Source organism: Varroa destructor, unplaced genomic scaffold (assembly GCF_002443255.2).
Source record: "Varroa destructor unplaced genomic scaffold, Vdes_3.0 BEIS01000006.1, whole genome shotgun sequence".
NCBI classification, from domain to species: Eukaryota; Metazoa; Arthropoda; class Arachnida; order Mesostigmata; family Varroidae; genus Varroa; species Varroa destructor.
This window is the reverse complement of record NW_019211459.1, coordinates 11,455,598-11,473,318: the sequence shown is the minus strand read 5'-3', so window position 1 is coordinate 11,473,318 and position 17,721 is coordinate 11,455,598. Positions and strand designations below refer to the sequence as shown.

General features: G+C 39.8%; 1 protein-coding gene and 1 long non-coding RNA gene across 2 annotated transcripts in view; one reads left to right on the top strand and one right to left on the bottom strand.

The window, feature by feature from the left end:
- The window catches only part of LOC147754855 (uncharacterized), a 39,889-nt gene that overhangs the window by 4,012 nt on the left and 18,156 nt on the right, over nt 1–17,721 (bottom strand). Inside the window, exon 6 of the long non-coding RNA XR_015329590.1 lies at nt 14,047–17,640. This is a non-coding gene — a long non-coding RNA (uncharacterized LOC147754855). The remainder of the gene's footprint in view (nt 1–14,046; nt 17,641–17,721) is intronic.
- Nucleotides 16,432–17,721, top strand: part of LOC111252596 (stearoyl-CoA desaturase 5-like) — a 34,970-nt gene continuing 33,680 nt past the window's right edge. The window contains exons 1-2 of the mRNA XM_022810762.2: nt 16,432–16,542; nt 17,048–17,133. The gene's annotated coding sequence lies outside the window, so the exon portion shown is untranslated. The remainder of the gene's footprint in view (nt 16,543–17,047; nt 17,134–17,721) is intronic.

The window sequence follows — 17,721 nt, the reverse complement described above, 5'->3', positions numbered from 1 at the left end:
TACAGCAGTTATTTCATATCTCAGAAATTCTGAATCCGACTTTTGTGAACTGAAAGCCGTGCTTAGCAGGGGCGGTTTAGCCCAGTTGATATGTTCCTTTATACGATATCAATCTTGAATTGAACTCAACTCGAGCATTTCCAGGACGCTCCATTTTCCATGAAGCCATGCTTCAGCCGAAGTAGGACACCCTTCAAATAGTAATGATTATTGATGAGGCATTAAATCTTAAATCCGCACAGTAACCCGTAAAAGCACACCGTAGAGCCGTTATATGTGACGCATTATAATCTACATTGATGTATGATTCAATCCAGCCGGCTGACGTATTGCGACTCTTTTATTTCTACCTGTTTTCTAATACGGTAATCTTCAGTTCACCGATTAGAAAATATGTGACAAAGAACTTACTCATAAAATAGTTGTCGATCAAATCAGGAACTTTCTACATGTTACAAAGTAAGTTCAGCCGACACGGCTGTGGAGTGATACTGGTGTGATTTCTAAATTGAACAGAATAAACGGCAGAAAACCGAAGCTCGGCTCGTTCAATGTATCAATCAACAAGGTTAGTAAAATTAAACTAGCGGACCACCTGAACAAATACGATCAGTTAGCTCGATGTGCTGGCATCATTTGTCCCGTTAAAACATGGTGTCCTGCATGTGCACACCCTGACCCAAATCTCACAAGGAAAAAAACCTCTACCGATTCTCTCATTGTCGGCTCGCTATCGTAACTACCGGTTGTGTACACGCGTATAGATTGAACCAACTTTACTGCCAATTTGGTTATTTCGACATGCTTGGACCGTTCGATTGCGTGGTTACGGCGGCCCGTATCCATGCAATGTCTAATGACCCCGGAGGCGACTTCAAGGACTCCGACCAAAACTTCCGCGTAGTCAAAAGATGCGCCTGTCGCTGTTAGCTGGATAACAGCGTTTATGTTTATTTTCATGAGAAAAAATATTCATTTATGATATTTTAGCGTGATAGCGAAACGTCAACCAATAGAATTGTTGGTATTGCACATGTAGTACGGTAACGTGTTATCTAGCGTGGCGTGATTGATCGTTCGCGTTTCTTTTCGTATCTATTTTAGTCAATACGCAACAATCAGTGTAGACAAGCTTCCATTGTACAAGAAAGCAAGAGTGAGCTGCCCTTTACGGCAGATCATTTTCTAGCCAAGATTGCTTACAAGAACGCATCCGAAGCGCCAGGTATATTGTACCCAGGCAAGTTCTAACTCATCGATTTTGATTAGTCTTAACCGAAACAATGGACAGTATATAGTGCTTTGCATTAATAGTGGCCGCAGGATAACTTGGACGGCCCAGCGTCTGGCTGAAAAAAGGACAGAAAGAAGATCGCTGCCTTAGGTTCCGCCAACGACACAAAAATGCTACGCAGTTTGCATGAACAAAAGCCATTTTTGTCAGTGGCCTAACAGGACAATCGAATAGACTAAAAACAGATGGCGCTCGTGGTAACAATGGCCTCTCTAGCTGGTATTAGGAAAGCGAGACATTTCTAAAAAGAGGTTCAACCTAATATTAGGATCGGATACGTGGGGTTAGCTTCTACCGTTAGTGTTAGTAAATTGTGCAGAGACCTAATTCGGAACAACTTACAGAAGCTTCTAATTAGCTCGAATATGCTAAAATCTGGCCTCAGAAAAGGCGTAGTCATTCGCGGAGGTAGGCAAAGCCCAAGCTGCGTCAATGACGAGCTTAAAAGTGCCAATCAGAAGGACAACGATGTTGCTACCTATCTGTGACCTGAACGAATATGTACTCTCTGACAGTACGGCTCATTCTGATCAGATCTCTGGGTTGCTGGCTATTATTCCTTAACGCGAGACCATTTTGAAATATGGCAGCGACACGATTCAGTTATCTAATGATCACACAACAATTATACGTAATTATATAACTTGCTCCTCTAATTCCACAGCTCCTGCACTTTTTAGGATCGAACAGTATCTATTGTACATCTAATACGGTAGTTAGCAGTACAAACTCTAAATTTGATTGTTGGAAATTGGGCCATCCAAATGCCAAAACGCACCTAGCTCTATTACGTTTTGTATTTACCGTATTTCTTTTACTGATAATATGTGAGCCTTTCTTTCCTGTTTGTTTTATAACGTATTATAGTAAGATTGTTATTCCGACACAACATTCAAGCTTTCACAATGAAAGCCTTCTAAAGGCATCGGAAATTTGTAGGCGTACAAGCAGATACGCCAGTCGGCCCCTAGTGAAGTAGTAAAAAAAACGCTCAGCGTATTGGTCATATGACTTTCTTCTCTAATAACAAGCATAGTATAAAATAAGAATTTTAGAACATTATGAGAGAGCAGTTTTGCATAGGCTTGATTCATGTGGGTACGCATGCCCCTATCCAGATATATATATATATATATATATTCCTGTGTAGAACAAATGTCAAATTATTCTATGAAATAGATTTTGTTTACCGTCATATTCGGTTATTGACGGATACGCAGACAGACGACGAGGGGCAAACAGTTTTGAAAGGTTTGCTTTGACACTCGAAGCCGATAAGGCAAAACATGTAGATTTACAACTGGCAAAGGTAGACCTATGATTCACGCCAACGTTTTTAGAGACTGATATCGATTAATGACTTCATTGACAGCAGCTAGATTTAAGCACTGTATATATAGTTAAGTCTGTTAAACTAGATTGAATAATATAAGTATAATCTACCCGATAGAAGGCTCTAACGCCTGTATCAGCCTTTGGTTACATCGTAGATATATAGATTGGCGGCTGTTTATTTATATTAGGCTAAGCGTTCGACGATCGCATAACGCAGTTATTTAAAGTCGCGTAGATAATTCTAAATGCCTTCCGAAACGAAGGAACTGGATTCGTGCGAGAAGTCTGCCGCTTTAAATTTGCTCGTACGCGTTCTCATTTTCTATCTCATAAACTTACAAGGTTAATACTCTTCTGTGTAGTTGCCATGATCGGTTTTGCAGCTGAGAGCAGTAACATTTAGATTAGGTCAGACTGATGGTAAATGTGTACCTCCCTGATACGTAGATAATACGCTGTAGTACCTATGTCAGACTGAGCCGATTTTTGCCCCTAAAGATAACGTCCTGCACCGATTTATATGGTAACCTTAAATAGTCATATATACTTACGCTAGTAATACTCTGAACCTAATCTTTTCTTTGCTTGTGCAGAACTTATGTAGCTTCTTTATAGATTCTATTTCGAGCTACGAAACTCATGAGGGCATAAAAAAGCTAGATGTTCTATCTGACGGTTATATTGACGATGTACGTAATAGCTGAAAGTCTGAGCCGAAATTGCCACGCGTAACGACGTAACGACACCGCCTAATGGCCAGATCATGCTGCAGCCTTAATAATAACAAAGTGCCTTAAGCCAATTACTAAGCAGTTGTCCTACCGCAAATAACTGGCATCGTTAAACTATGATTTGAGCTAACTATATTCATATATCTCACAAATATGAACAACTGTAAACCCACTTTCTACAAAATTCACCCTGTATATATTTATTTTTATCGGTCAAGTTTTTTTCGTTTTTTGAAAGCCTCTATGGTTTCTATTTATGTCAATCTACAATAGCGCATGGCATAAACCAGACGTTTTAGTCAATACCAGCTAAATATACTACGTACTTTGTAGAGACTAGACCTGGCCGCTTGCGTATATATATATATATATATTGTCTTTCCGCTCCATATGATCAAATTGCTCAGTATTATTAGCAAGATAGTGTAGAGTTTATGACAGAAGCAGGAGCCATTTCGTCCGTGTAATTTAGAAACAAATGTAATAGAAATAAATAAGCCTAAAACTATATGTATCTGTATAAGTTTATTAGGTAACGTTTTGCGTCTTCCGTTTTTTCGAAAACGTAACATTTCAGCTTACGTTTGATTGCACGCTGCTGTTCAACGTTAGTAATAAATTGATTCGATTTGTTAAGAATTTTATTAGATAGATAGAGAAGATTACGCCTCGTTACAGACAACCATTATTTGGGCTATTAATATAGTTGAGGGACTCGCGCTGGTCCTAGTAAGGCTGCCTCATGGGCCGTTCCATGTGCATCATGATGTAGCTCAACGATTTACGTGCATATGTCCTAGCTCAATAATTTCGCATGCTGAAGTGGTAAACAGCGCCAATGGCCGCCTGTACAAATGAAGCGTTAACGGAAACTGAAATCTTAGGAAATACGCGCACGATAACGCTGTTGGAAAGGTAGCGCATTAAACAACAACCCTTTAAAACTGGCTTGAGAAAAATGAATGGAAAAGTTGATCGGCAGCGAAGTTTTTGTTTTTCAGGGAACGTTCTGAACATAGTGCTGCATCTCTAGTGACCATAGGACTTAGGAAGAATGATAGATAATTGGTTCGAAAGAAAAACACCTGTTGTATAATCCAAAGAGGGACCGGACTCTGTGACGGTCTACCTTGACTTGTAGGCTGAAAGTTCAAGAAACCCTCGTTTTGCCTTTGAATGAAGATATGTGCCAGAGTGACTCCCAATGGTTTAACTTTCCGTTTATCAACGTGTTATCAAGGTGAATTTAAAAATGGAAAAAGGAACAATTACAACATAATCGAAACGTATTCTCATATGCTGAGCCTCTGTTGTTCCTTTTAACTTGTGATACTGTCGTTTAGCGTTGCTTCGAATTTTCATCAGGAGACAGGACTCGGCGTAAGCCTTCGGAATGCAGAAACAGAAGTAGGGTATTTTCTTTTCTTTGGCCTTAGTCGCGCGGCCAGTCTCATCCGGGTCCACTAAACTCGGCCTACATGATAACAGGGTGATTTGTAAATAAATCGCAACAAATGTATCTCGACTACATCGATACGTCCCAATGTTAATTTAAAAGATGACTTATGGCTTTTTTTCACGGAAAAGTTATTTATCTCCAAATAACTAAGCTTATGCCCAGACCATAGCCCTAAGTTACAGCTGACTCGAAATCTTCTGTTCGAAGCATGTATACGATCCTGGAAGCGCAACGCATTAGGCGTGATAAGCCATATTTCTAAACCATTATAATCACTGTATTATTCCAGCGATGGTAATAATGCAATGGAGGGCAAACCGTTTACTGTGACCCGACTGGAACCGAACCCTCTCAGCGCCACGATCAAAAAGCTGACAATAAAATCAAAACCTTTTCTGGTTTTGATTCTTAACAGATGCAAGGTAGCGTAGAGGCTGTAGACTTCCTTGTCCGTGCCCGTAGAGACCTCAAAGACGGTACCGCCGGCTCTGAAAAGAGGCATCTGCAAAGCTAAAAGCTTAGTTAAACCAGGTAAAGATAATGAGGCGAAATCAAAACCTAACCAATAAAAGCCCGGCCAAGTAGTTTCAGCTGCTTCATAGTCAGCTACTGCCACACTGCATGAAGCTGACCCAGTTACGCCTCAAATACAGGGCGAACTCTAGGAAAGCAAACAGTTAGAAGCCTTAGAGACGCAAACGAGGACAGTCAGGTTTGCAATCCAAGGGAAGATTTGTGGGGGAATCTAACAACTAGAAAGAAAGCAACGGAGTCAAAATAGATAGCGGAATAAACACGAGCGATCTCAAGTGAAGGCTAGCATTATTTGACGAGGATTCGCTATAGTAAGTGGTACCCTCCAATTCCAACTGGAGCTCAGAATCAGGCCATCGTGTATGCGGATCATGTGCTGCCAAGCTTTTTAAATTGACAAAAAAAATTCTATTCCCACTTTTAGTATTTGCAAAAGGGCTGTTCCGATAACTGTAATGCTGCCATCTCACTTACCTGTAATATGTTGCCTCGGGGAAAATAATGAGGATTGTCGCAGAATCTCACTTAGTGTTAGTTTGTTTGAAGTTTTCGCTTAACAAAGGCCATGTTCAACTTAAGTTAGAATCGACTGAAACACGATAATTGGAATTTTGTTTTGATCGTAGTATATGCCTACGAGGTAACTAACTTAATATAACTTTTAACACTCTTTTCTAGCCTAGCGGCATTATTCCAACTTGCAGGCTACCAAATTCGCATGAGAAAAAGACCGGTTCTTCACCTCTTCCCCTAGGCTTTTACCAACCAACTAAGTTCCCTTAGGCAAAACAGAAAATTCAGGTAACTTTGTTGAAATGCATTTAAATTTAGCGTTAGTTTCTTACAAGCACACTACTAATTATTCTGAATAATCGCTTCAACGTTCACGTTGCTATACTTCTGCTTCGAAAAAAACATGGCTGACTCTCCATTCCGAAAACGCGCCATTGCGATCAATTTTTGAGCGAGATTCGCTATAGGATAAAATAGCAGCAGTGACTCTGGGTAGTTTCCAACACTGCAGCTGTCCTGCACTGGTTGTGCCCAACGCGTTAGGAGAGTTACGACCGCTATCAGCTGGTCTATCAGTCACATACAACGCACGTAGCTGTTGCCATTCGCGCGTATTTTTATATAGCAATTTAGCTTCCGTTCTTGAAAAAAGTCATGTCATCACTATGTAGATACGGTATGTGAGAATATGTTTTGGTGGGCAAGGAAAAAAGGCAAAAAACCTTTGTTGGAATGTACGGATCAACAAAAATCTGATATATCCGAGCTATAAAACTTAAGATTGTCCAAAGCGAGAAAAACAGCTTTTCTAAACAGAATATAAAGTATAGCGTCAATGAAATTCCTTCATGCAGAAATCATTAGGGATGCCAAGCAGAATTTTTTCTTATTTTTTTAATGAGTCATTTAGTCAAATTTGGCAAACGTTGGCCTTGTAGTTTTTGTCAAAGTAGCCTTTATTATAAACATGAAATTTTCAGCTACGCTTTAGGTAAAGCCGAGTTTCAAACGTTGCGTATTTTGCCAATGTATTATTTCTGTTGAGAAGATTAAAAGTAAAAAAATACGCATGTACGGTAATTGTTAGTAATGGCGGGTTGTTAGACGGAGCAAGTTAGCATTGATACAGCAATAGCAGCATGCCTATACACGTGCTAAGTCTCCGTGATAGTGCGGTCATACCTGATTACCTGTTTAACTTAGAGACATGTTTGTAACTTAAACAGTTCTTACCCGTAAAGCTAACAAAGGGACAAATGCTGGGTTAAGGCCTAGAAAAACAATGTTTGATTTCTCCAGATTAGTGCGCTCTGAGGGACTGTTGTCCCGTTATTTACCGTTGCTTCGTATATTGTGTCAATTTGCTCAAGTTGAATGGGTTGATTTCATGTAACCATTATCAATTTTTTTGGTCCCCCATCCGGCCTCAAGAACTTTGGTTCAATGGGCATGGCTAGCAAAAATAAAATAGAGAGTTCGATGTTTTCACTAACTACCTACATTATTCTAAAAGACATTCCAGGTTCATGGCATCATTTTCTTTCCTATGCTACACAAGCATATTGTGCAAACAAGGCGCACTGCGTAATTCTGTCGGTCAGCAGCTCTGATCCAAGACAACTAGTAGAGAGTTGCGGGGGTTCTTACAAAAAAAAAAAATACGCAAGTTACAACATTTATTTTATGGCATAATTTATTGAATGAAACTACTACCTTTAATCCCATGGAGCATGTTATTTGCTCACAGTATGCGAAAATTTGACAAATTCATAAAACTAACTAGCTTTCCTTTGATTTACGTATTTTTTTCTAGTACATTCTAGGAAAATACCGCAAAAAAGAAATGACCATTTAATAAAGAAGGACTAGATGGTTCAATGCACAATAAATTCAAGGTAGTAAACATTCGTGTAATTTCCCAACTATAGCATTTTTCTGCTCAACTTATTATTTTTAGTCATTGGCTCATTACTTAGTGACCGTTGGTTCGAGGCGGTCAGATACAGATTTCATCCAGTAAGGCTTTTTCGAATAAGTGGCGGGACAAGTAAAAACTTTGGGCCTAACATAAGGTATTCTGTTGCTAGCAATTATACAATCACCAAATGACTAGGCGTTTCGTTAATGAACAGCACTAGGAACATTTGGCCCATTGTACCTACGTTAATTCAGACCCAGAAATAGCTAATGTCACTACATATCAGCTATAATTGTCGTAGTTAGCAAGCGATAACGAGCTATCTACCACAACTAGTTTATCTAAACGTGCCACGTGGGGACGGTTACGATGGCCGGTACTGTTTGTCAGACTGGCGCCGGCTGTGTTTAACGCAAACGAACACGATGTAGCGAATATATTTCGTAACTCGTAGCAGAATATATGTTTACTAATGAACTGTGTTTTTCACAGGATTGCCTAGAGTGACATTCAGTGATACATATTTATTATTGAGCACATTATAAGATGGTTCGTTACGCAGAGTCGCAAATCCTCTAGAGGGAGCATGTGGCAGCAATGCAGGATCCGTCACTTTTACCATTGGCCACAAACACAGCTTGAGGAATAAACTAAATTAGATTGAATTCGTGCCGACACTCTCTAGGAACTAAATAGGTCAAGTAGAGAGGCGCTGAAGTACAGATTCGTATATCTGTACGAGTAAGACTTTTGCATTCTATCCGCTGAAATATATGTATGCCTAGGCGAAAACAGTTGTGGAAATTTCAATTTTTTTTTTTACGCACCATTGGCTCGTTCAAATGATCACCTTTTCGTCTTATTGTCCGGGAAAAACAATCCTTTTCGGTGATTTCATAAAACCACAGCCTCGTCGTAATTGCCAATGAAGATTAATAAACTAATATTTAATCCCAAGAACCAACGGAACGTTACCGCATTTATTTAATTTTAGTTATAAGTAGCATGCTACGGACAGAACTAATGAACGATTTTAATTAGTTTACAGTTAAGTTTAACAATCGGAGCAGCCTCATCTATCTTTTCGACAGACCTATTTGCTAAAGGATTAGAGTTCAATGTCTTGTTTACTTGGGAATCCTTGATTCGAATGTATCGGGTGCGATGACAAAAAGACCTCGCGAAATTTCATGCCAGGCCAGAATAACAACTTCTCGTCGAGCAATCGTTCGCCTTCAGTTATGGCTACAACTGCACGGGTTACCAGCTGCCGATCCGTCGACTCGGTCTGCAAATCTATATCTGTGTCCAACTTGACTAACGTATTGGGTGGCGCTTTTTCAGTTATTCTCACCGATCGTCTAGTGGAGAACGTTTCAAGGACACAATAGTCCCAGTCGTTCTTCTGCCTATTTGATCTTGACCGTTAGAAGTGAAGCCAAACATCATATCGCAATAGGACCATAGTATCGTTGAATTGTCAACGGTCCATGCAAAATAGCTGTTTATTTATAACATCGATTTAGACGGAACTGCGAAGAGCGAACCCGCAACGATATCGACGCGGTCAAACTCGGAACAATTTCTCGCGCTCTTATTAGGTTAGAAACGACTGAGAAGAAGAAAGGAACTCGCCAAACGGTTGCCAGTTGGCAATAGGCTACAGTTCCTCTACTCGTCATCGCAAGAGGCTGGGACGGAACTAAAAGATGCTGGGTCTATTGACACACAGTAGGGCTCTGGTCAGGGAAAAAAATCGCTTTTGGAGGTAAAATCGTCGATGCCATTGTCAGCCGGTATGGTAATAGCGCGCATTGAATAGCGCACAGTGTACAGACGAAACGGTGGAGCTATTCAAATGCTACTTACGAATACAATTAACAATCCATTATAGCTTTACAGCTAAAGCTAAAAACGTTGAAACGTAGACAAAGTACTTGAGCTTTCGCTATATATAAACGCTTTTAAATGATGTCTTTTGCTACGCAGGCAAATCGCTTGTTAAGCGAATGCATAATGTAGGTGGACGAAAACAGTCAACGGTTTTCGTCGATACCCTTTAGATTAGAAAGAAAATATGGCGTGCCCCAGGGACTCACTCAAAGAAAACAAGCCGATCCGTGTTTCACGCTAGCTTCCTCTAATCGTAGCTAGGCGCCTTTAGAGTTACACTGCAGTGCTAGCTTTTAACGCCGTACCAGCAACAGCCGAGTCAGCGTTGACAGTCCCTAAGACCGCGATAGGCAAACACTTCCAGTATAGTAACAGCGTGACCAGCACCTTTGGCCTAGTGTCTTTCACAAACTTCTATTTGCTAGCTATTTCTGCTTTCGAGTTACGCAACTGATTCGTGATCCCTCCCACGACGCGCTAAGCGAGGTTTCTTCTGCCAGCGTGTGTCCTTGCTGATCGTTGATGAGCGAATTCATCATAAAAATGTACAGTTCAGTACTTCTATCGTCGTCGTAGTTATTTTAGTCGAATTGCGCTATCAGTTTGCGCATGCGCGGCAATGTCGCCTTGACATGGCAGGAAACGTTAGAGAAAAAATAAAAACTCATCGGTAATATAGTAATTTAACACACACTAAACATCGAGAGAACGTTTGTTTGTTTGTTTTTTTTTGTTATATAAACAAGAAAAACCTATAGAAGTCTCTAAAGGAAGGGAAAATGTAGTAACACTGGCTTGCTCGCATACATCGAGACCTATAATGACGATCGGCAATATCTATTAGATAAAGTATACGCATACTGAAAGTGACTGTGACTGGCTAAGGGTGTCTGCTAAATTTCATTGAAGTCAACTTTATTTACGGCTAACCATTTTTTCCACTAGCGATTGACTGCCTTTGATAGTGAAAACATGCATATAAATATACAGTGGACAGCAATAAAAGCGCCAAAAATTAATTGTTTCTATAGTGTCATATAATTATATTCTTAAAATAACGTCTTTTTAGGATTTCGAACAAAGCCATTTTCAAGTAATAAATCTGAAGGCAGAACGCCATTTGTCAGCCTACCGAGAATCCAGAACGCGAGCAGAGAACGGATCATGTACTGACCATTCTAACCATAGAAACACCGGCAAAAAATTTGTATATAAACAGTGAGTACAGAAATAACAGTAAGAAGAAGAGAAACTGAGAGAGTCCGTGTCAGATTTTTCTGAAATAAAACATACTGATCAAATTAGAAGATCAAAGAGTATAAATCACATGTTGCCAGAAGGCAAAATATAGATAAATAATGAACTATTTAGGAAAGAGCTTGATTCGACATTAATTCGACTGATCAAGTCATCCAAGTCAGAAGAAAATTGCTACAAAATGGATACACTTAATTTCAGTCGTGACCGGGCAAAAATATAAAAAGATACACATAAAAACGGGGCTATCTATCGTAGCTACTCAAAAACCTCGGGTATTACATATTACAATAAATTGAAAAGCCTGTGAAACTTGACCAATGACTATTTTGACAGTTATCTCGATGGAAACAGCGGCTTTTCAGAAACAAATTACTTCTTATACTTAAGGCAAATGAGCTCGTAGAACTTCTTCATGGACTTACGTATGCGTTAAAAGTAGGTGACGATTTCGTATCATAAAGGAAAACGTTCGCATACCTTTCACGACGCCTGTCTATAAACCCTGTCTAAATAAATGTTTATAGTAGAGAAAATGTTTAATGGTCGGTTAACTTAATTTCTAGATAGAAATAATAATTATTGACAAAAAAATATCTATCTGGATCAAAACGTTAAAAGCGTGATGGTGATGGTTAGAGAAATCCCGAAGGCCTCTATGAGTCTCTATGAGGCGGCAAAATGAACGCAGGATCACGCATAATTAAGCCAAACAATCTCTTTTTTCATAGAGCTAGAACTAGAGCAGACTAAAATACTTGAGGTTCAGCTTGAAGTGAAGGAATAAGTTACAAGATGCCACAGATACGCAAGCTCCACAGCACTAAATAGTAAACCAAGCGGAAATAAGGGGGTAATACTATTGATGATGATAATAATAGACAGATGTTTCGAGTTTTGCGAATACGGTTGGTGAATGCCGTCGGGTGTTGCTATGGTTGATGGAGCAGGCTCATAGTAACTCGTAGCCGAAGTCACTAGGAATTGCTTCGGAACTATTGATGGCCATAATAATCGTATTAAGAAGAGGTCATTTTACCCGATGACATCATCACAATAAGATGGGCTTGATATCCCGTTCATGGGAGCGGACAACAGACACGAGTACTCAGGTCTGACGTACAAAGCTGATGTCATTTAGAAGATTTTGAGAAGACTAAGGGTATACTATTATATAAATTAAAGAGCTCATCTTTAGCTAAATCGCAAAAAAAACTCACCAGAGCAGTTACATACTTTATATGGTAGACTTAGATTTATAGTCTATTCTAGGACGAAGGCACAGGCTCTTCGTATCAATTTCTACAAAGAACGATAAAAGCGAAATAATATTTATAATGAAATGAGACAAGTGAGATTTTTTTAAAATAAAAAATTCTCCAGTCCTAGTATATTCCGGCAGCAATCGGTTGAAAGAACAGAAGGTTAGAATTAAGCACAGACAGAGGCTTACCAAATTGTGATGATTAAATTTAACATTTTTAGATTATAGGTTTGTGAAGAGCAGACGACTACAGTTAGACTTCTCATACACGCTAATACGCCTGCTCTAAGCGTACCTAAAGAGCATTTTCTTCCAACGACTCTATGAATCAGTCACTTTATTTATCTAAACGAATAAAAACGAAAATCAAAATAATATATAAAATCTGTAAAGGACACGGCCGAATGAGCTGCTCTTTCAATACAGAGTTATGACGAAGAGTCGACAGTTAAGGCATCCACCTTTACAGGCCATATGCGTGTAACGCTGCCTGGCTGCTATTTATTATTTGGATATATTGTATTCCGCCGACTCAAGAGAAGACTTGCCCTATTTTACAATCGTCTGCAATAAACTGGTCGAGCGATGCCCGTGCCCCCGTTGAAATTTCAGCCCAGCATTTCTAAGAAAGGCAGAGATACGAAGCGAATGCTCAGGCCATTGTGGACAAAAAGCTTTGTTGTGGCTGTCGTCTGAACAGTGACTAGCGGTGTCAACAACAATTTCGGCTCTCAGTATCATTTGAATATCGGCGGTAGTCTATGCAACGGACGAAACAAATGCTTCCTGTCAATAATGGCTTCGCAAACCACCCACCGTTATCCTAGTCAGCAAAGAGAATTCGCGTACAGACGGTCTGTGTCGCAATAGATAATGTGGTTAGTGAATACCGTCAACTATTGCTATGGCTGACGGAGTAACACGTAGCTGAGCGTGTCGATTGTTCTTTAGATATAAACAAATACAATACAGGGTAAATATCTGGCGTATGAACAAACATCGCCACTTGTTGATGCGGTCGTGTTAAATCTGGAACGATGCTTCACAGCAGTATCGAACATAAAATCTTGAAGGATGTACGAGCGTAGTACACCGTATAAGAGACGCGGGATTGTGAGCGGACTTTTGCCGTCAACGGGGATGTCTGTCACCGTATGGTGGGGACTTGCTGAGGCCTTCAAGCATCTCACAGTCATACTACAAAGCTAATCAGATGGGCGTTTGTGACCGATCGTCAATCAAGCCCGAACGTCTATGCGAGATGGCCTTTCTATCCAAAATTTTTTTGTTCACATTATATCAGCTTCAATGGAAATTTGTAATGAAATAACGGCGACTGTAATGACATTGTTTTCTATCTAAATATAACCTAATAAAACTATTGCATAGATACGAGCTAAAGCGTATGGCAGTATAGCAGTAATCGTCGGCCTTAAGCCTAAGATTCCGCCCTTAAACACTACAGGAGCCCGATGCCAAGGAGGTAATGAAGTAGCTTTGTTTTATACTAGCATTAATGTCGACATGTTTCAAGTCCAGTTTAGATAGCAAAGAAGGCTGACGAGTGGTTTGCCAATCAACGAAAAAATTGCTTGATACGTTTCTGAGGTACTAAATCCTCTACGATTGTATACCCTTCAAGTCACTTAATCAAACGACCGTAGCCAAGTGTTACTGCATAATCGCATTAGGAAACAGAATGAAATCAGTTCGAGCTCTCCTTGATCCCTTACAATGCGATGCTTACATTTGGATGGTATTGAATGTGCGGAAAAATGACAAACTTAAAAATAACTTACTACTCTCGGTCATATGTCGATTGCAGATAGTAGTCCTAACGATATTCACCTGTTGCAGTTACTTCCGACGCGATACTCCGTAGTGAAAATATCTACTTTCCAGCGATGAACCACTGAGACAAGTACGTCGTCACGATGCCGTGTTTGATCAGCACAATCTTCAAGGATACCGTTACGTATTGTGACGTAAATTTGCTGTATCTAGCCTCGAGGACGATTCGTATTCTATTTCTAAAGGGAACAACAGCCTGACAACAAATGTACATACAAGTCAAAGAGAGAATAGTTCAGTTTGAAAGTGCTATTCAAAATACGAGGTAGGAACACTATTTTTTAAAGCTGTGTGCGAGCAGAAAACCGTTCAGTGATGTAAAATGGTCCGACTATACGACATTCAATAATGGTAATGCTATGTATTTTTACAGGCAGCTAGCGTGACGATGACATGGTAGTAACGGTGTTACATCGGCTCGACCAATTAAAAATTATCGTTACATATGACCTGCGTTTGAGCTCTAAGGGCAAATGAATTTCCATTATTCTTTGTGCACAGCCCCAGAGCAGGCTTGGCCAAAAGCGTTTTTAATGCTTGATTACACACTTTCCGACACAGGTCAGAGCGTCTGAATAGCTCTAATAGTCGTCTCTGTGCTGATCAGCGATGTACATACAATAAAAGTAGGAACAGTGACAGAGCTTTTATGAAAATCCCGTGCACGCCTTTCCTGTGCTTTACTATAGTATTGACGATGATTGAAGACGTTGTCTTTGCCGAAATACAATGCCAAGTATACATAACCGAGTAACAAAGTTCACTTTGATAATAATTTATTGTTATAACTTGTTGACCAGATCGTAACTTAATTCACGCAACGATAGCATGCAGAAGTCGCATGAAAATAAAACACAGTTAGTATTGTTACACATCTTTATAAAATATATAGTTGTACATATTGCTATATGTCACTTATTACAGGGCACGCACGCCATTTTGGTTCCTGTTATCTGTAACAAAATGGGGGAAGCAATTTGTCTATCTATCGTCGTTTGTTTTTGCATAATAACGAAAAACTTATAACGGCGACAGGTCGAACGGTCAGATCTCTTTGCTTAACGGCATTTTTGGCGCTACAGCACCCTGCAAACGTCTGCTGTTGCTACGCGAGCCGGCAATCACCCCTGAATCTTCCGCTGCTTAACTATTGAATTCTTTGCTAGTAATTATATTATGTGTTCCGGAATACGCCATCGATGTGAACACTGGTATTGTCTGTGGATACTGTCGCAGCGTGGCCAGAAACGCAAACGAGATTGATGTTACGTTCGAGTACCTTTGCCCTGCAGAACACTATTGACGATGTCCTTCTTGGACCGTACCTAAACGGAAACAACAATAATATCTCCTCTTGGCCTTCTGATAATGGCTAGGTAATACGGAGACGTTTACTTAGATCATTTGGCTTTCAACAAGGTGGTTCTTCTCAAATCTCTAAAATCACTAGTGCTCGGAGCGTATACATGTTCCGACAAGTCTCGTTACCATGTCGTGTATATAGAAGACGCTTTTTAAAATCAACATTATGGTTGTATCATTTATCACATTGATTGTAAGTGACTTGGTTAGAAATAACCTTGCAGTAATCGAGCTTTTGCTTGAGGCTGCCGGACGTCTTGCCTGGGTGCGCACGCAACCCGTCAACGTCAACAGATAATACGTGCGCATACGTTAGCTATTTTTATCTAGAAACGGATTTCACCAACATGAAAATTCTACTTCATTGATAATTTTGTGGGTGGCGCATCGATAGTGTCAAAGCAACTAAATCGATAGGGGAAAAAATTTAAACCTTTTTACATATATCCGAAATCTTATATGCTGTGTAAACATATTTAATCTGCAAAATGGTGTATTATCTAGAAGACTAACGTTTAGATCTCAAATCTTACATTTTATTTATTACCACGCAACAGGTCTACGTCCTTCCAAGCGGCAGATGATTAACGATGATAGCTTTCCCATTGTCTGGACATGGCACCTGAGTCACTGGTCACGGCTGCTATCTGCGCAACGCTTCTCTTTGCTAATAAGAGTAACGCTAATTGTGTAAAAATAAAATTTTGGAAAAAATATAAAAACTTTGAGCACTTTTAGTGTGTATGTATCTAAAAGTCACAAGTGACGCATCAGTACGATAATTTTACAAGAATCCAACTGAATAATAATTTCGCGAGCTGCTGAAACCCAAACTTTGTCATAGCTGTAGAAATATTTGGCTATTTACAGTCGTTATCAAAAATCAACGTCCTAGGCATCTAGGGCAATCCTAGGTATTTTCCGCGCTATAAGCACAATGTGGATAGAAAATAAATCGTATTTGTACCGGTACTATTGCATCGTCACTATAAAATATATCGCTGTCGTTTGAACCGGCAGGCCTTTGGTCGAAGGAAATCAGGGGTCCCTGCATCACGTTCTGTCAACCACACATGCTACCGAACCTGTATATCCATTTTCCCACAGAACGCACAACTTTGTGATAGTAAGGTAACATTGCTATATCGGTTTCCGCTTTCAAAAAAAATCAAATAAAGCACCATAACGCCTTTTCTGTACAGAACTGTCCTAAACACGCAAGAAGCTAATTAATTTTTTATTTAAATTTCTTCTACGGCTATTTGTGTGAGGCGCATAACTTTGCGCTATTCATCCGTCATTCGTATTGCGTAAAGACGTATCGCGTGAGCCCATCGCTTTAAAGCAAGCTCTTTAATGTGTTCAACGAAAATACATATTACTTCTGTCGAATATGCCTATTTTCTGCCCTTAGGCCTTATCTCAAAACCCGCTGTAAACTTCAGACACTATATCCCATTATTGTTCATCTTTTGCTGTCAGTAAAGGTTGCGGCGCTTAGTTTCGTTCACTAGTTATCATTGCTACTGCCATTGCGGATGGTGATCATTTCAACCAACCTCAACTTAGGAATCGATCGCAAGAATTAGACATACTTCAACTAGTCCTATTACAGATATTGTTTTCCTTTTTACAGTTCGCTGTCACTTGTTTACGTAATCCAATCGGAATTGCCACTGAATTCAGGACGGAACCGAGATTCGAGGGCACTCCGATACACGTGTAAGATATCTTCGTATATGTCCAATGATCATCCGCCTTGATTTAGGCAGCCACTTGAGTGGCTGCTGAGTCATCAAACCTTTGATTATTGCAACGTTAGATATAAATGGATACCAAACAGACAATAAACTCAAACAAACTGTGTTGTATTGAAGATATGCATCCTCTGCATCGTGTGCGGCCAACTTGGCAGGCAGGGCTCACTCCGCACATTAATAACAAGTTACTGGATGGAAGCACTTAAACTAAGCGTAGTTATTCTAAAAGCGTCTACCATTGCACCGGAAACGGACACACTGGTGACTTGATAATATCTCTGATAATATGTTTCCTCAAAAACAGCAGATCGTAACAGAAACAAATAGAATTTATTGAGTTTAACTTCTTGTGCCATTTCTGATTCTAGCTATTGGCAATGGCTGTGCGAGCCTTCGTACAACTGCTAGTATAAAACCCGCCCAAAGCCCACCGTTTGTCCGTGCGATCGTGCAGTGATTACATGTTTGCCTGCAAACAGCAAAGGCGGTCTAGTTCTAAATTTGAGCGTAGGTAGACACATGTAGATCTTTCAATAACAATTCGAATTGC